This window comes from Mytilus trossulus, unplaced genomic scaffold (genome assembly GCF_036588685.1).
Source record: "Mytilus trossulus isolate FHL-02 unplaced genomic scaffold, PNRI_Mtr1.1.1.hap1 h1tg000158l__unscaffolded, whole genome shotgun sequence".
NCBI classification, from domain to species: domain Eukaryota; kingdom Metazoa; phylum Mollusca; class Bivalvia; order Mytilida; family Mytilidae; genus Mytilus; species Mytilus trossulus.
Window position 1 is genome coordinate 2,936,295 of NW_026963304.1, and position 21,245 is coordinate 2,957,539.

General features: G+C 35.2%; 1 long non-coding RNA gene across 1 annotated transcript in view; it reads left to right on the top strand.

The window, feature by feature from the left end:
* The first annotated feature begins 6,260 nt into the window (after positions 1–6,260).
* Positions 6,261–21,245, top strand: part of LOC134700527 (uncharacterized) — a 29,461-nt gene continuing 14,476 nt past the window's right edge. The window contains exons 1-2 of the long non-coding RNA XR_010103918.1: positions 6,261–6,363; positions 19,451–19,516. This is a non-coding gene — a long non-coding RNA (uncharacterized LOC134700527). The remainder of the gene's footprint in view (positions 6,364–19,450; positions 19,517–21,245) is intronic.

Sequence of the window (21,245 nt, forward strand, 5' to 3'; positions counted from 1 at the left end):
TTTTGCGCCAATTGGCATTTCATTTGCACCAAAAAAATCTTTTAATTGTGCCATAAACCATATTTAATTTGCACAACAATGATACATTTCATGCGTGCCAATTATGCAGATATAAATATATTGCACTTTTCAAAAATTGGCGCAAATGCAATGCACCCGTTGACAGAGACCTACAGCGTTTTGGTGACAAAATAGGACGATATCTTTACAAATTAGGCGACACAAAAACGTTTGTATTCATAAACAAATAATAGCACAACTTAGTTACACATTATTTTTTCTTAAAATCAACATAAATAAGAAGAGTGCCAATGAGACAACCTTTCATCCAAGTCACAATGTATAAAAAGTAAAACAATTATAGGTCAAAGTATACAGTCTTCAGCACGGAGCATTGGTTCACACCGAGCAGCAGGCTATAAAGGGCCCCAAAATGACTAGTGTAAAACAGGAAACACCCGTATTCAACGGACATGCGATTGCAAAAACAGGACATGAGCTGTACTGAATTGTCACTGTCATTCCTGCTCATCCTGTCACACAATCGTAGAAATCAACAAATCAACACGTCATTATATTTTGGCTAATTAACAAAAGGATAAGTTATGGAATGAAACTATAGAGGCTCTCAGTAAGAGCCTGTGTCGCTCACCTTGGTCTATGTGCATATTAAACAAAGGACACAGATGGATTCATGACAACATCGTGTTTTGGTGATGGTGATGTGTTGTTAGATCTTACTTTACTGAACATTCTTGCTGCTTACAATTATCGCAATTTATAATGAACTTGGCCCATAAGTTACAGAGGAAAATATTTTGTTAAAATTTACAAAAAATTACAAAATTTACTAATTATTAAAAATTGACTATAAAGGGCAATAACTCCTTAAGGGGTCAACTGACCTTTTTGGTCGTGCCTTTTTGGTCATGTTGACTTATTAGTGGATCTTACTTTGCTGAACATTATTGCTCTTTTGTTTTAGTTTATCTCTATCTATAATAATATTCAAGATAATAACCAAAAACAGCAAAATTTCCTTAAAAATTACCAATTCAGGGGCAGCAACCCAACAACCGGTTGTCGGATTCATCTGAAAATTTCAGGGCAGATAGATATTGACTTGCAAAACAGTTTAACCCCCATTTTTGAATTGCTCTTAATGCTGTGGTTTCAAAGTTAGAAGCCAAAATCTACATTTTACCCCTATCTTCTATTTTTAGTCATGGCGGCCATCTTGTTTGGTTGGACGGGTCACGCCACACATTTTTTGAACTAGATACCCCAATAATAATTGTGGCCAAGTTTGGTTTAATTTGGCCCAGTCGTTTCAGAGGAGATGATTTTTGTAAAAGTTAACGACGACGGACGACGACGACGGACGACGACGACGACGACAGACACCGGACGCAAAGTGATGAGAAAAGATCACTGGGCCCTTCGGGCCAGATGAGCTAAAAATGAGATTTGTTTAAACAAATTGATTTAAGTTTAGGTTTCAAACTGTTTCTACTCTTAAACATGTTAAAGCCTGATTGGAGTTTGTTCCCTTGGGTATAAATAAATTGAGATCAAACATATTTTGGATATGATAGTCAATGACAAAACCATGTAAACCAGTGTAATTGGTTTTCCAAAACGGTTTTAGTTCAGGATTATATAAACAAAAAAATGAAAATAACATAGCTAGGGTTTTGAACTATTTCTAAACTGGCTACAAAAACTAATAATCATGATTCATTTCATTATCTTCTTCAAAACAAAGATTGTTTTCAGTACGTGGTTGTCTCCTATTTAGCATGCAGTAATGTTATTTATCGGAAGAGAAATAAATTCTTTAACAAGACAATTATGCCCAACAATGGACAGCAGTTTTATTAAGAATCCGTCAGTTTTTATACATCTTATATAAACAAAATCAGGTGAAATCATGGATCCTTAAATAACAATTATCTGATCTTTAAATTTCATTAAAAGAAAACAGGCATTAATATTCACGATTTCATTTCTTTTTTTTTAAAGAAAGCAACTTGTGTACATTGTGAATACACAACACGGAAGCTAACAACGCGGACCTCGACGAAAGCACCCATCAATATTTACATGTGGAATACACATCTCCACCAAAGGCGCTTGGGTACATAATACAGATTTCATATTAGTAATTTCTTAAAATATTCAATTTTCTATGTTATATATAGGCTGGGTATTGATCTTTGTTTCAAATCTTATATGTATTGAACTAGAATATTTACTTGTAAGATCAATAGGAAACAATAACTATCTTATCAATAACCCAGTACGTCCGTCCCACATAGAGTATATGGTCCGGCTAACTCCTCCTACGATTTACAAGTTTTTGTTGGTAAGCTGCCTTTGTAAGACAGATATCTTTGTTGGTCAGATATCTTTGTTGAAGAGATGTCATTGTTGGACAGACTAAGATATTTTTGTAAGACAGACGTCTTAGGTAGAAAAAGGATTTTGTTGAACAGATGTCGTCTTTGTTTGTTGGTCATATTAGATATTTGTCTGTTTTGGTAAGAATGTTTTGGTGGACATGTCTTTGTTGGACATGTCTTTGGTGGACAGATGTCTCAGTTTTTGTTAGTCAGGTGTATTTGTTGGCCAGATGTCAATGGTGAAAAGATATCTTTGTTGGACAGATGTCTTTGTTGGTCAGATGTCTTTGTTGGTCTCTTGTGAAGAGTTGTCTCATTGGCAATCATATCATATCTTCTTTTTTTATAAGCTATTGACATTTTTTTCTAATTTCCGTGATACTAACAAATATCGTTTAAAGAGCTGTTAGTTTTTAAACAATTTAATTTAATCCGATTTTGAGACTGTACCGCATTGAGCTTGAAATATTGTTTAAGTTTCCCGTCTTCTGTGGATTGGTTGATTGATTGATTTCTTATAACGTCCAGTGACAAACATTTAATGCAGATTTAGGACGAGAACACTGTGTCTGTGACCAGGGATGAAGGCTTAACACTGTGTCTGTGGCCACCAGGGATGATTGCAAAACACTGTACGTTGCTCGCTAACAAGATAAATGCTAGACAGTGTACGTTGCCCACTAACAGGAGGAATGCTAAACACTGTACTATGCCCACTAACAGGAGGATTGCCAAACACTGTAATATGCCCACTAACAGGAGGGTTGATAAACACTGTACGTTGCTCACTAACAGGAGGAATGCTAAACACTGTACTATGCACACTAACAGGAGGATTGCTAAACATTGTATTATGCCCACTAACAGGAGGATTGCTAGACAATGGATGTTGCCCACTAACAGGAGGATTGCTAGAAACTGTACTATGCCCTCTAACAGGAGGATTTCTAGACAATGTATGTTGCCCGCTAACAGGAGGATTGCTAGAAACTGTATGTTGCCCACTAACATGAGGATTGCTAGACACCGTATGTTGCCCACTAACAGGAGGATTGCTAGGTACTGTATGTTGCCCACTAACAGGAGGATTGCTAGACACAGTATGTTGCCCACTAACAGGAGGATTGCTAGGTACTGTATGAAGCCCACTTACAGGAGGATTACTAGGTACTGTATGAAGCCCACTTACAGGAGTATTGCTAGACACTGAATGTTGCCCACAAACAGGAGGATTGCTAGACACCGTATGTTGCCCACTAACAGGAGGATTGCTAGGTACTGTATGAAGCCCACTTACAGGAGGATTGCTAGGTACTGTATGAAGCCCACTTACAGGAGTATTGCTAGACACTGAATGTTGCCCACAAACAGGATGATTGCTAGACACCGTATGTTGCCAACTAACAGGAGGATTGCTAGACACCGTATGTTGCCCACTAACAGGAGGATTGCTAAACACTGTACGTTGCTCAATAACAAGAGGATGGATTGCTAAACACTGTATTTTGACAACTAGATGTCTATTGGTTATTTGTGTTGTTTGATCGTTGTCTCTTTGACGTATATCCCACACCTCCTTTTACTCGTACGTTGTGTTTTGTCCAATAGATGTCTTTTGGTTATTTGTGTTTTTGGATTGTTGTCTCATTGACGTATATCCCACATCTCCTTTTACTCGTACGTTGTCTGTTGTCCACTAGATGTCTATTGGTTATTTGTGTTGTTGGATTGTTATCTCATTGACGTATATCACACATCTCCTTTTACTCGTACGTTGTGTTTTGTCCACTGGATGTCTTTTGGTTATTTGTGTTTTTGGATTGTTGTCTCATTGACGTATATCTCACACTTCCTTTTAGTCGTACGTTGTTTGTTGTCCACTAGATGTCTATTGGTTATTTGTGTTGTTGGATTGTTGTCTCATTGACGTTTATGAGTCTTGGATATTTTAATATTCATTTTAATACCGTTTCAATAAAATATTGTTTGTGCCACAAAAAAGTATTTATGCAAGAAAACTAACTCGAATTCTTACTTAAATTCATTGGACATTGCTGTTTTAAAAAATTGAAGCAGTATTACAGTTGTTTTTTTTTAAAGTTCTGGACGCGCAATTAAAATTTATTGAACATGTTGAAGGACGAACTCAAATTAAATACCTCAAATCATAACTCGAAGTTTAACTTTCAACTTGAAATGCGACTCTAACTCGGAGCTTAAATCGAATGTAAAAAACGAAACTTGAACTTATTAATAAACTCGAACTTTATCTCGATATCTATCTTGAACGCGAAGCATAACTTCAATTTTAACTCAAACTGCAACTCGAACGTTAAGATCCGTTTGTGTGATGTTCCGTGTACGTTGTTTTAGCAGCAATGTAGGGACCCCTGTTATTTCATAGTACGTAGGACCTCTCTCCCCCGTGTATCCAAATTTTCCTTGTACAATGGGTGTTGTAAAATTTTAAACTATCGTCGTCGAAGAAGTGGCTGTATGTTAAAATTGCCTCCACACTTCAACTCAACTTTATCAAGCTGCAGACCAAATATGCGATCATTCCCTTTCCATAGAATAGAAGCAAAGAAAAGTTTGACGACATATTATCTTTTACAATGTGTGTTGTTCAAACTATATATATATATACGGTTGTGATGTCATTTATGACCTACGGTATGTTTGGCATTGGAGATACGTTCTGTAATAATTGTTGTAAGGGAGCAACCATTTTATATTTCTAAGGGGGGTGAAAGGAAGGCTAAGATGTAAAATTTTGTCCTGCATTTTTTTAAGTGTAATCTCTGTCCTGTCTTTTTATTTTTCACTCTATTCGGTCCCCTAACTCCAACCCCCACCCTTTTTTTACTGAAATTATTCCACAATCACCATTTTTTGGCACGTGAACCAAAGACGACTGAAATCCCTATAAGACTAAGTTTTAAACGAATAAATATGTGCATCTTACAAACAAGTTTAAGAGCAAAACGGTAAAATATATTTTTGGAAATATGTTAATAATTTTTAGTTATGCTTTATCAATTAGTTGTTGCTTAAAACGTCCAGTGGCAAATATTTAATACATATTCAGAACGAGAAACCATCAGTCCCAAATAGGTTGGCCGGTCGGAATGAAGGACGGGAAACTTGAACCCCTTACGAATTTGTTTCAAGTGTTATTTCAAGTGCAGAGGGCCAACCTACTTTCTCTACACGAAGCTTCGATTCTGACCGGATGTGGCAGGGTATTTATACATCCCCGCCCTGTCAAACGGACACCTCCCTTAATCAAGGGTTAAAGTTTCTGCCGGAACAGGAGAAGTCCAGGTGACCATATTTCCATGCCCCAGTCAACATTGTCAACCCTTGAGATGTTTGTAGTTATGACTCAGCATCATGTGCAATAAATTGTCAAAATGCATGTTTTTTCATCGGTTATCGCATACCTCCCTTTTTGAAATTAATAGCCTTGAACTTACTAAAATCAGAGAGAGATCATATACACATGCATGTAAAATTAAAATTGAGAATGGAAATGGGGAATGTGTCAAAGAGACATCAACCCGACCATAGAACAGACAACAGCAGAAGGTCACCAACAGGTTTCAATGCAGCGAGAAATTCCCGCACCCGGAGGCGTCCTTCAACTGGCCCCTAAACAAATATATATACTAGATCAGTGATAATGAAATATGTCTCTGCTAAAATATACAATCTCCCTTTCTTTTATGAATGAAATATTGTAATATTATCCGGTGTATGTTCAATTATAATCACTTAACGGCATTTTTAATTGGTTCAAATAAATACATATGTGTATATTGTATTGCAATGAATGGTATTGTATTACATTCTAGATACCCGTATGTAAAAATGACTTAGCGACAGTCGTTATGTATGTGTGTTTACATATGAAACGAAAGTGGAAATTCATTTTAACCAAGTGTACAATTGTTTTTTAAAGGTAATTTTAGTTATTTCTGATAAAATATGTATTGATTATTAAGACATTAATTTAAGTATCTTATAATCTATATGTGTGTGTTACACGATTTAATCTTTTTTTTTGAAGAATATCATAGGCTCTGATTGTACTGATTAATAAAAGTAGGGGCGTACCAAGGAGGCACCTTATGGCTGAACATTGGGTTGTATGTGCATTTCTCAGGCTTTTAACTGTCGGGTCCCCTGTTTTTTTTAATGTGCCCCTCTGTCCGCCCTCCATTTTTGAAAGTCCTGGATCCGCCACTGGTGAAAGGTATCATATGTTACACATATAGGCCTTCCCTTTGGGGACCTAATTCGGAAATTATTAAAAAATATTGTATTGTTAATGGCACTTGTAACAAGTTAGCCTACTCTTTTGATCAACTTTCTTTTAGTAATTAAAAACATTGCTTCATGTATCTGGTCGTAAGGGCCATACTTCCTTGTAATGCTCAGCGGATCCAGGGGTAGGGTTCCGGGGGTTGGAACCCCCCTTTTTCAAGTTTTGGGACGATCAATGCATTTGAATGGGGACATATAGTTGGAACAACCCCCCCCCCCCCCCCCCCCCATTTTTAAAATGACTGGTCCGACCCTGTTTAAATCTGTTCGTAAAGGAATACTTCCTTGTACTGGCCCCATATCTGTTTCCTTGGTATACAAAAATAAATATGTAATAGTATCAAAGACTACTGCCAGGACTAATTTGCCAGTAGGACAACGTTTCAAGTAATTAGTTTACTAATTTATTTAACTCAATTCATAGTAAACCAAATAGAAAAGATGGACTTCTTAGTACAACATTTTGGTGTAAGATGCACATATCTATTCGTTTAAATAAATTTATTTATAAACTAGTCGAACAGGTTTTTCAATCGTCTTTGGTTACCGTCCCAATGATTTGTAATAGCTATATAAGTCTTCTTTCAATAGAAAGCTAACAAAGATAAAGGTATTTAAATAAGCATAACGTCCTTATTGATTGTACACGCACAGGTATCCATTGACTATAACATTTAAAACTGACCCAGTCAGGTGAACTAGACACAGATTATTGATTTATTTCCTTTGCATGTAACCCTAAACATCATATAAATCGTGAGTAGCATGAGTCTGAGAAATTTTTTTCGATCAAAAGGGGAGAGATTGTACGCTCTAGACGTCTCCTCAGGCCTGGGTCCGCCACTGCAGATCACTGCATCTGCAACCTCTTCTTCTTCCAGGTAAGGAACCGGATTCCAGTGGCGGATCTAGTAATTTTCATAAGTGGGGGCCCACTGGCTGCCTAAGAGGGGGCCCGATCCCGTCACGCTTCAGTGATTCCCAGGGGCGTGTCCAGGATAATTGAAAGGGGGGGCGTAGAATAAAATATTTCGCCGAGCAAAGCGAGGCGAAAATTTTTTTTTTTTGGCTTAAAAGCATAAAATAATAGAGAATTGCACTAATGTAACGGTTCCTGACTTGGAGCATGTATATTTTATAGTTAAAGTGTCAGGGTGTGACATTTTTTATGCCGAGTTCTCTCCATTAATTGTCTATGGTATATTAAAATGATTGGATGGATCTTAACAGCAGTAGACCAATAACGAGAAATTCCAAACTCAAGGGTATAAGGAGTTTCTTAACATTTCAATTCCTAGGCAAGGATTTTATGAACGAGAGGCGTGATTACGGTTGAGGGTCCATGGGGGAAGCTCAGAAGCTCCTGAATTTCAACAATTTAGCATCAAATTATGAAGTAATCCCTCTATTTTTGATTAAGTTCGGGTTTCGTTGAACGACACATATGATACAAGACAAATAAACACTGAAGAATAAAGTTCTTTCGTTCTGAGTATTGCTTTAATGTGGAAATATACATATCTCTAGTATACTTGTGCCTTGACGCAAAACCTTAAATGAACACAGAAAAATACTGACGGACTCTTATTTTCAATTACTAGAGTGGATTCATTACAACCATTTTACGTGGATTTCTCATGGCGTAATCGTCAATAATTTTATCAAAATCAAGTTTAATGTCTCTGTGAACATATAAAAGAAGCAGAGCATTTAAGCGATCCTCCTTCATGGTGCTTCTCAAATCATTCTTGATCAACTTAAGGGATGAGTTAGATCTTTCGGTGGAGCTTGACGTGACGCTCGTCAAAGCAAGTAAGAAGGGAACTTTCATGATGTTTGGAAATAAAGTCGAGCATGCCCGTACATCAGTTAAGGTTGATGTTATTCAATACCATACTAGCAGATTATAACGATAGGTTTTTTTTTTTTTTTTTTTTTTTTTTTTTTAAAGGGGGGGGCGCAGGGGCGTGTCCAGGATAATTGAAAGGGGGGGCGTAGAATAAAATATTTCGCCGAGCAAAGCGAGGCGAAAATTTTTTTTTTTTGGCTTAAAAGCATAAAATAATAGAGAATTGCACTAATGTAACGGTTCCTGACTTGGAGCATGTATATTTTATAGTTAAAGTGTCAGGGTGTGACATTTTTTATGCCGAGTTCTCTCCATTAATTGTCTATGGTATATTAAAATGATTGGATGGATCTTAACAGCAGTAGACCAATAACGAGAAATTCCAAACTCAAGGGTATAAGGAGTTTCTTAACATTTCAATTCCTAGGCAAGGATTTTATGAACGAGAGGCGTGATTACGGTTGAGGGTCCATGGGGGAAGCTCAGAAGCTCCTGAATTTCAACAATTTAGCATCAAATTATGAAGTAATCCCTCTATTTTTGATTAAGTTCGGGTTTCGTTGAACGACACATATGATACAAGACAAATAAACACTGAAGAATAAAGTTCTTTCGTTCTGAGTATTGCTTTAATGTGGAAATATACATATCTCTAGTATACTTGTGCCTTGACGCAAAACCTTAAATGAACACAGAAAAATACTGACGGACTCTTATTTTCAATTACTAGAGTGGATTCATTACAACCATTTTACGTGGATTTCTCATGGCGTAATCGTCAATAATTTTATCAAAATCAAGTTTAATGTCTCTGTGAACATATAAAAGAAGCAGAGCATTTAAGCGATCCTCCTTCATGGTGCTTCTCAAATCATTCTTGATCAACTTAAGGGATGAGTTAGATCTTTCGGTGGAGCTTGACGTGACGCTCGTCAAAGCAAGTAAGAAGGGAACTTTCATGATGTTTGGAAATAAAGTCGAGCATGCCCGTACATCAGTTAAGGTTGATGTTATTCAATACCATACTAGCAGATTATAACGATAGGTTTTTTTTTTTTTTTTTTTTTTTTTTTTTTAAAGGGGGGGGCGTACGCCCATTACGCCCTTACCTGGACCCGCCCCTGATTCCCTATATAATCAATCAAATTTTTTTCTCAAAAGGGGGGCTAAATTAGCCTCTGGATTCAAACTGAATGTTATTGGTTCCGCGCGAAAAAAAAACCTCATCTGACTTAAGATTTTCCGGAGAAACAACGGGTAGCACTAATGACTGGACCGAATGACAGGACCAAATGAAAAATGCTAATAACTTTTTTATTATCCATAGGATTGATCTCAAATTTGAAATATAATAAGATGTCACCATTTGAAATTTAAAATTAAAAAAAAATATATAAAATTTTATCAGAAACTTGCAAAAACGTGACCTGACCATCGATGACAATGACAGGACCAATATCGAGAATGACAGGACCAAATGAAAATGCTAATAACTTTTTCATTTCTTGAAGGATTTGTTTCAAATTTAAAAATTAATTAGATTTCAACAGTTAATACTTAAATATTAGAAAAAAAAAAAAAAAAAAAAACTCGCGAAAATGTGACTTGACCATCGTTGACATTTACCTGACCAATATCGACATAACCCGACCGATGAAACCTCCTTATGTTATTATCTCAATAACAAAATTAGAAAATTATTAATTTTTGATAATTAAAAAATAAGAAATTACTACAAAAAATAGATTATTTCAATTTTTTAAGGTAATAAACTTGACCAACGTACGTTGACTCTCAGTGTCATAATTAACCGTTATCGTGACAAGGAAAGCCTGACTAATTACATATCTAGACGTAAAAGTAAATACTTCAAATTTATTCATCTTAATTCAATTCATAAGCCAAGACTAGTTTTATTCCTTTTTTAACTTTGTGTATAATCTAAAGACTGATTCTGTAATATAATTTAAACTGTTTTGCTAGCATTCTGCATGCCTTTTATAGTCATCCCAGGGTACAGGACGAGGACCTAGCTAGCAGTGTACCCCACCCTGAAATAAAGAAAAAAAATAAAGTAGGAATACAAATGCAAATAGATATAATTAGAAATGTACATGTATCAACAAAAAAATAAAACTGAAAACTTAAAATTATATAACAATAAAAAAAATACGTCTATGTTTGAAAGCATTTAAAAATAAATTATGTGATGGAAATAATCTTACCTGAAAATATAACTGAAAGGTAATACATGTAAACTAGTATCAAACATATTTACAAACGCTAAATTCATAGACATTCGGGAAAATTTAAAACTAAAACAGGTATCCTGCATGCACAAGGCTCGGGCATACCTCCAGTAGTCCACGAAAAAAATTATTTATTTTTATGAGATATTATAACTACCAAGATATCCTGCACAAGGCTCGGGCATACCTCCAGTAGTCCACGAAAACATTTATTTATTTTTATGAGATATTATAACTACCAAGATATCCTGCACAAGGCTCGGGCATACCTCCAGTAGTCCACGAAAACATTTATTTATTTTTATGAGATATTATAACTACCAAGACATCCTGCACAAGGCTCGGGCATACCTCAAGTAGTCTGCGAAAATGTTTATTTATGTTTATTAAAATATTTAAAACTACCAAGATATCCTGCACAAGGCACGGGCATACCTCAAGTAGTCCGCGAAAATGTTTATTTATGTTTATTAAAATATTTAAAACTACCAAGAGATCCTGCACAAGGCACGGGCATACCTCAAGTAGTCCGCAAAAATGTTTATTTATGTTTATTAAAATATTTAAAACTACCAAGATATCCTGCACAAGGCACGGGCATACCTTAAGTAGTTAAACGGAAATAATTTTTAATGATATGAGTTTAATATATTGAGAAAACAAACTATGCATAATGCTAATTACTGTAATCACAAACTATTTAGAATTTATCAACTTGTTAATGGCTTATTTCACACCTATTGTTTGTCAATTTATAACTGTAAATCAAACGTGTCAAATCATGACCGGTAATATACAACAAAATTTACAACTTAGTTATAGATACAATATACTACTTTAAAGACAATAAAAAGTTCAAATAACACGGTGCTCGTCACAGTACCAATCTTCTAAAACTCCTGAACATGTCTGATGAACCCACTCAGCACAATTGATTCTTCCACGTTTTGCCTCACATCCTATCATATTCTCAAAAACATCTGGTTTGCCACACTGACAGTTACTGTCAATCCTTCTTGCATATATTCTCACAAAATCGGAACTTGATGTTATTCGTTGAGGAAATGGTGTAAAGTGACCCTTTTCTAAACAAGAAATTAAATGCGGTCGCATATATTTCTCAATAAAGTTGGTACGTCTCTGAGTGTTGAATTTTCCTTTATCACAATATTCCATCATGTTGGCAATTGCATAGACACCACAGTCATATCCATTTGTTTGCTGTTGTGCGTCAGGTAGTTTCACAAGTAAGTTCCTTTTTCCATGACCATAAATAGATGACAACTGAATTTCCATCGAAGGTGTAAGTTTGAACTCTGTACTTTTACTGTCTAACACATAAACGGCATTTTCCTTTTTATGTTGAAAAGAGGTTACCCAGTGCGACTTTCCTGTATGTTGAACTTGAACACAGGGTGTATCCTTACTGCTGAATTTCCCGAAACTTTCAACCCAGCACTGTTTGTCTTCATCGTAAACTGGCGATAATCCTGTCGGTTGAAATCCAGATATATGGGGAAACTGTTTCGGTATAGTAGTAACACTGAAGGTAGTACATGGATAACACAAAGCAATCAAGCTCCTTATACTTGTTCAGTCGTTTAATAACGGCGTTCATACTCTCACACGGATTGTTAGTAACTCAAGAAAACGGATCATAAAGGTTGTCATACTTACTTATTATCCACTTTCCACAATGATATAAAATATCCTTTTCAATTTTGTTGAAATATGTGACGAACGGTTTTGACCACTTCACTGTTAACAACTGCTTTTTCTCCTTGAATTCTTCATCACTTTCACAACGCAGTAATTCCCGAATGTTAGAAAGATAAAATGCAATGTTAGTTTGATCTGCACCCATCTTCTGTAGGTTGAATTTGGCATCACCAATCAAATGGTTCCAACACATTATCACATCACAGTTCGGGAAATTCTTTTCTATTGCATTTGATAATCCTGGTTCCCGGTCAGTCACAAACGGTACACACTTTCTATTTAACTTCGGAAACACTGATGACACAAAATCGAAAAATTTCGAATGAACCTTTTCTTTTTTCCTTCCATGTATGAGAAATGCTACTAGCATGATAGGGCGATCCTCAAATATAATATTACGGAACACAAGAGGCGACACATAAAAATCTCCGAGTTTAAATGTTCGGAGTGTCTATTCGTCCGGCTAGCCGGACGAATAGTTAAAAATCTCTATTCGTCCGGCCATCCGTCTGCGGATGCGCCAATCTTCAATATCAATAAAAGTGTCATGTGACGCGGAAAGTGTCCCGGATGAGTTGTCGGATAACACACGCGGTGTCGGATAACACACGCGCGTATGCAATGGACGTTTTGAGAATTGGGAGATCGTGATTTATATTTAAAGATGTCATAGAGAAAACCTGAGAGAATGTGATTGCTTTAAACAAATGTATATAGGAGTGATTCCGGAACAATAGCGAGTACATGTTAACTGTGAGGAATAAGCCTGAAATCAAAGTGAAATTGATGATTTAAGATCATTTAACCCCATTTACCTTATCATGCTTATGGACACAAAACGCATTCGGAAAAAAAATACTATATCAAACTTGCTTGGATGCATTATTTTCAAGTTATACTACAACGGAGATATATGAACTTACTGATATGCCTTGACTGGGAATGAGACACCAGGGTTGGGGTACCCTCCTTTTTTCTGTTGTATCTAATACTAGTACACATTTTTTTCTTAAACAATCTTATCGAAAACACGATCCTACTTTTGGGGAAAAGGTTACACGTGCCTGCCCTTTTCTCTAATTTCCTATGAAATAAAAATCGCCGAACAATTTTAATAAAGAATCGTTCATAATCATATGGGGACCTTACTTTAACCAAACTTCACAGAAACAATAAATCAGGATCTTTTGGAATCATAGAAAAAGCCAATAATGATTGGCCCGACTATTTACCTTACATGAAATTCATAGGCAGAACTATAAAAGAGAGAATCATCCCCCCCTCCTACCTAAATTCCTTTAGAATATTAGAATAAAAAAAATGTGATTCAAATGTATAGTTTTTTTGTTTTTTTTATTAGAATGAGTTCTTTTTCATAAAACGATGTTAGACAATATGATTATTTTAAAACAACTCGTGCTTTATTTAAAACCTTCAAAACACGATGCTATATCTTCATCATTATATTTTTGGCCGGACCTGAGACTACTATAACACATGTGTTATAGTAGTCTCAGGCCGGACAAATAGCGAAAAACCGTAAACATGCCATTTGTCCGGCTTGCCGGATGAATAGACATTTTTGACTATTTGTCCGGCTAGCCGGACGAATAGCCACTGCCTTAAATGTTGTATCGTAGAAGAATAGAAACGGTTGATCATCTTCAGTATTTACGTCCAGTAGCTGATTAACTATAGATATCATCTCCGGTAAAGCTATTATAGAAGTTAAATCCGGGAACACAGTAATTTCTTGAATATAACCTTCCATGTGGTAAGCTAACAACATCAGATTATAAATGTCATCTTTACTTATATATTCTCTTCTGTTCGTTCACTTTTCGCACAATGTTTTCAACTTGTTTAACGTTTCTTGCGTTCATTATACCTTGTTGTACACCAGGAATATCACTGTTTGAAATACTGTCTCTATACACATCTATAGCGGTTTTGTCACCTTTTTGTACAACTTTTTCTATGGCTTTTAACACTGAGGGGGCGGTACGAACATATTCCGGTGCATTTTCTTTTTCTTTTCGGTTTCCATGAATTAAAGGAGTATACACATTCTCGTCACCTTCATAATGCACTAGCACTAAATTCTTCTTGTCTTCGAAGTAAAACGCTGTTCTTCTGAATTCAAGTGAACCAACTGGTCTACTCCTCTTACCTGATTGTTGACTTATAGAACCTGGTTGTTTTATCTTGAAATATTTCTTTTCTAGCACAGCACTACCAATTGTCACTTTTTTTAACCCATATTGTATCCACGGATATTGGTCACATTTCCAATCATCGGAGTTTTCACATCTTATTACATATGACCTCGTTGGCTTTCGGCTTCCCTTGGCCTGGGAATGGCCATCAATAATCACTGGAAATGAAGACATGATTAGAAATGAACAATATGAAAAAACAAACAAAAAACATCCTAACACTTTTCTTTGTCTCAAATTATTAACACTAAATATTATATTCTATGTTTGTCTTTTCTCAATTAAATACAAAAATAATAGATATTTTAAAGTAATACAAAAATATTTGATATAAGGCTATAGAAAAGTGCCGGATCGTTGTGTCCTGCGTCAATGATTTTCTGCCGTTCTTGTATTCTCTGTAGTGCAGTTCCTATTCTGCATTGTTTACGAAGAGAGGAAGTTGTGATGTCATTCTCGATATTGGCCCTGTCATTGTCATCGATGGCTGAGACTACTATAACACAGTGTGTTATAGTAGTCTCAGTCGATGGTCAGGTCATGTTTTTTCAAGTTTCTATATAATTTTTTTTTAATTTTAAATTTCAAATGCTGACATCTTATTATATTTCAAATTTGAGATCAATCCTATGAATAATAAAAAAGTTATTAGCATTTTTCATTTGGTCCTGTTATTCGGTCCTGTCATTCGGTCCAGTCATTAGTGTAACCCAGAAACAACTCCTGAAACGAGTTGTATATTATACGCACCCGTTTCGCGCCCCTGACAAAAATATGTTTCCTGTAAAACATACGATTTTAGTAAAACCTACTCAAAGATATACAGAGGTATTGTGAGAACACAGATAATTCAATTAAGATATAAGACGGACGTCCATGTTGTCTTGGTTCCAATCCGGGTCCGTTCGCCTAAGGTAGCAATAAACAGTTAGGAAAAAATACTGAAAATTATTTGCCCTTATGAATTTTACCATCCCCTTTTCATTGCTTTCTTGCAATATGAAGCTTACTGTTTGTGTCATATATGGGCATATGTATGTAATCAGAATCTTTCCATAGATTTTATTTCCAGTATATAAACTGGTAAAATATAATTTCTTTTTGGTGTATCCATGGCAACAATCTGCATTTATTTGTTATAAAATATTGCAAAAAGGGGGGGAAAGATGTCACATATTTCCCCAAAATTTGACTAAAAGTAGAATTTCAATTGCTTGAAGTAATACCTTTTCTGAAACTGTGTACATATATCATTCAGCAAATCCAATGAAAATCATATGTCTTTCGTCTCATTTTTTTGTTAAATTGCGTCAAAAACTTTGTGTAGTAAAAGAGTATTTGTAAACAGTACATTAATTTCTGGACCGATGGCCGGTCTAGCTATGAAATACGGACTGTCAAACAGAAAACGGCCCATAAAACATGTAAAAAATAATCTTGATGCTCTTATAAACCATCTTTGAAGGCTATATTAGCACTCATCTGTCTAAAAATGAATTTTATTACACAATAACTTTCCTATTTGAAAAATCCACAGGGGCCATAATGCGAAACTAAACTCCTAACTGTGTATTGCTACCTAAATTCATGTTCGCTCCATTCTCGTTCACACCCCACACGTTCGCATCAAAGGATTTGTGCTGAATAAGTTCGAAGCTTTATTTTAATCGTCCTTTTGATAGTGTTTTTTTATTAAATAAAGAAAATTTGTTTTTTTATTGTTTAAAATAAAATAGTGACATTCTAAAAACGTAAACAGGTTTTCTTTTGTGAATTATTTGGACAGAATTGATAATAAATATTGTCATGATAAAAAAATGGCGGATCCAGAAATTTTCATAAAGGGGGGGAGAGGGGCACTGACTGACCAAGAGGGGACCAGCTCCAGTCATGCTTCAGTGATTCCCTAAATAATCAACCAAATTTTTCTCACAAAAAGCCCTGTAAAACCCTCTAAATCAAAAAAAAAATGTTTCAGTTTAATTTATAAATCAGCCTCTGTCAAAAACTAAGTCATTTGTCTATTAGACTTGTTAAAGTAGGGCAGAAAAATCCAAATGGCTATCAAACTCGTCACAAACTAGTAAAAATAGTTATCTTTCATTTTATTCATTAAAAGTCTTCATTGTTTTACTTGTACCAAACTAACTACTTGTATTTTACTTAACACCAGACACATAACAATAATACCAAATTATCTTTGTTAATATCAATTTATAACAGTAATCTTAAATAAATCATAATTAATATATCAGTCACGGGTACTACTTGTAAAAGTCATTTTTATTTACTTGAAGAAGTAAAAAAAATTTACACATTTAAGTTAATTATAATGTTTAAATAATCTCCCCTTAATTTTCTGAAAAATTCACTGGTATATTAAGTAAATTTTTCTTACAATCCCACAAACATTCTTAAGGTTTGCGATGTAAAATCATGCTTTAATGATTTTTCCCAGGTTAGCTCATAATTTTTTATTAGATTTCAATGTTTCATCTCATTAATTCAACAAAGAAACTGTTTGCAAAGATCTTAAGTATTTGCTCAAGGCCTTCAAAAATTGCTCCTTGGGGACTTGTAAATGAGCAGTGTTCTGAAGATAACAGACAAATGGGATTTTCATTGTCCATGAAATTACACCTTAATGATTAGTAAAGACATCTGCAAAGGGCAGACAATTTAAAATTCTATTAGAGTAAAGAAATTCTTAGAATTCAAGAAAGGAGATAGGATGACTTTCTATACATATACATGTACAAGTAACTAAAATTCACTTGTACAAGTATCCTACAAATTATTGTATATGTGTATATTTATTTTAACTTCCTCAAGTAAATAAAAATTACTTGTATAAGTAGTACCTCTGACTATTAATCATCTAATCACAGTCAAAAAATATATTTCATTAAAAAAATTCACGAATTTTTATTCATTAAAATATATAAATATTTTGATATATATGTATCTAAAAAAAATCTAATTCAACCAGCATTTGAATAAAAAAGGGTGCGAACGTAGCCAAGGGGCGAACTTGTGGGGGTGCGAATGTGTTTTGGGTGCGAACCATCAGAACATATAGATGGAACCCCCCCCCCCCCTTTAACCTGGGTTGGAACACCCTTTTAAAAATGGATCGATAATTGAATATTTATTGAATATTCTGTAATAATGAGTTGACCAAATCCCGAGATGGTACAAATCTTGACCACTGCTATACATGCATGGTTATATAATATAAAAGGATTGTAGTGATTTTTATCAGATACATCATCACCTTTGTGTAAAAGAATTATCAGCTGGTTATATGAGACTGATTTATAGATACAGTGACATGGCACAAAAATAACTCCCATTAGATAGCCTGGCTAATAACACAGTGACATGACACAAAAATAACTCCCATAAGACAGCCTGGCTAATGATACAGTGACATGACACAAAAATAACTCCCATATAAACAGCCTGGCTAATAATACAGTGACATGACACAAAAATAACTCCCATTAGACAGCCTGGCTAATGATACAGTGACATGACACAAAAATAACTCCCATTAGACAGCCTGGCTAATGATACAGTGACATGACACAAAAATAACTCCCATTAGACAGCCTGGCTAATAATTCAGTGACATGACACAAAAATAACTCCCATTAAACAGCCTGGCTAATAATACAGTGACATGACACAAAAATAACTCCCATTAGACAGCCTGGCTAATGATACAGTGACATGACACAAAAATAACTCCCATTAGACAGCCTGGCTAATGATACAGTGACATGACACAAAAATAACTCCCATTAGACAGCCTTGCTAATAATGCAATGACATGACACAAACATAACTCCCATTAGACAGCCTGTCTAATAATACAGTGACATGACACAAACATAACTCCCATTAGACAGCCTGGCTAATAATACAGTGACATGACACAAAAATATCTCCCATTAGACAGTCTTGCTCATAATGCAGTGACATGACACAAAAATAACTCCCATTAGACAGCCTGGCTAATGATACAGTGACATGACACAAACATAACTCCCATTAGACAGCCTGGCTAATAATGCAGTGACATGACACAAAAATAACTCCCATTAGACAGCCTGGCTAATGATACAGTGACATGACACAAAAATAACTCCCATTAGACAGCCTAGCTAATAATACAGTGACATGACACAAAAAAAACTCCCATTAGACAGCCTGGCTAATTACATGAATAATGCAGTGACATGCCACAAACATAAGTCCCATTAGACAGCCTGGCTAATAATACAGTGACATGACACAAATATAACTCCCATTAGACAGTCTTGCTCATAATACAGTGACACGACACAAAAATAACTCCCATTAGACAGCCTGGCTAATGATACAGTGACATGAGAATGACACAAAAATAACTCCAATTAGACAGCCTGGCTAATAATACAGTGACATGACACAAAAATAACTCCCATTAGACAACCTTGCTAATAACAGGCCTTCATGCTTTTATGAATTTGTCCTAAAAACTCCTACACCAAGCTATGTATGGTACTATATACAGAAGGTTATATCTCTTTCATTCATGACAAGATACTTGTTACAAGCTAAAAAAGTATATAATACATAATATATTCAGATATGGTTCAACCGATATTCATCTGAAACTGTAATAGAGCTATCTTATATTTTCAGTTTAAAGATCTACTGTACGTTTTTATTTGCTTCAAGTCCAGTCGCTTTAATACATGTTTAGTAAAGGTAAGTGAATATTATAGTCAAATTGTATTGAATCGGTAAGTTATTTATTTTATCAAATGAAATTCATTTGATAATGTTAAAATGCTTAAAGGGGAGATAATAAAGAGCTAACAGGATTAACATTTTGCACTCATCTACTTTTGTTGTATATATATGGAAAACAAAAAAATATGTGACATAACTACATGATTACTTAACTAACATGTCTAACAAAATGTAAATTGCTTAAAAAATAAGAGTTTTCGACTATGAAGTGAACTTGGGATATTTATGTCAATGAGACAGCAACCATTCAATGAAAGAGGTCAAAATTGTATTCAACCATTGACAAGCATCTTTAAATTATAGACCTATCAGTGGGTTTGTACTTACATTCATGAGCAACACAAGTGCCATCTGCTTACCGTTATGGAGCACCTGAGATCACCCCCATCGTTTGGTTGGGTTTGTGTTGCTCAGTCTTAAGGTTTTTATTTCTCTATCGACAAAGTGGAAGGGGAATTTAGGTTTGCACTAAGTCAGTCTGTCTGTCCATCCATCAGTCCAGCAAATCAGTTTTCCAGTTTTTATACCCCCGTCAAAATTTTGACGGGCCTATGGGGGGGGGGGGGGGGGTTACATGTCGCACCGTATAGATCTCAGAAACTATTTATGATTATTGCATAAAACTTCACACACTTGTTAGTTATATTAATCTGAAGATCTGTATACTTTTTCGTGATGATTCTTTATTTTATTTTTGAGTTATATAAATTGAATTTTTATTGAGCTTTTTGGTAAAAAACATAAAACATGTTGTGAGCATTTTTTTTCCTGTCTCTTATATAAACTTCCTATTGAGCAGGAATAAGGATGAGCCAGGATATACTTAGCATGACTTCCTGAACAACCCTGTGTTATTCCAAAAACAGTTTTTGATGTTTTTTTCACAAGACGACGGGCGTATCATGCGCTTGTGGCGCAGCTGTTTATTAGTCCCCTACAGACGAAGTCGAAGGTGACTTTCTGTTTGCGCTCTGTCCGTCTGTCTGTCCATCTGTCAGTCCGGCAAATCAGTTTTTCTTCATGCTTGAAGATATTGATTTGATATTTGGTGTATTGTTTTATCATGACAAGTTACAGGTCAAGTTCGATTTTCACGATTTTAGCTTTTCTCCATGTTCAGGTGAAGCCCTTTCTCTAGAATTAAATTTTTGATGAAATACAATGTACTTATTATTTACTAAATTTCTGTTCAAAGGGAAATAACTCATTTTTTAAAAGACATTGTATAAAGATAAATGACATTTTGTATTTTTCCTTTTCTTTAGTAAATTGTTTGAAGAATGAAGTGGTAGGTTTTTGTCTCGCTTGACGGAGTCAAATTATTATTTGTCCCCGCCCCTTCAGTTATGGTCTATTGACTTTGAAATTTTGCTTTGTTTTCATGTATTAGTTTGTGATTAGGTCAGTTTATGGGGTACCACTAGTGGTAAGTTAATGATAATTGGTATACAGTTGTTTAAGCATTAGCATATCTCATTTCCATGGAGATAATTTGGCCCCGCCCCCTCAGTAATGGTCAATTGACTTTGAAATTTTTGCTTAATTTTCATTTATTAGTTTGTGATAAGGTCAGTTTATGGGGAACCAATAGTGGTTAGTTAATGATAATTGGTATGCAGTTGTATAAGCATTGGTATATCGTATTTCCTTGGAGAATATTTGGCCCCCCCCCCTCAGTCATGGT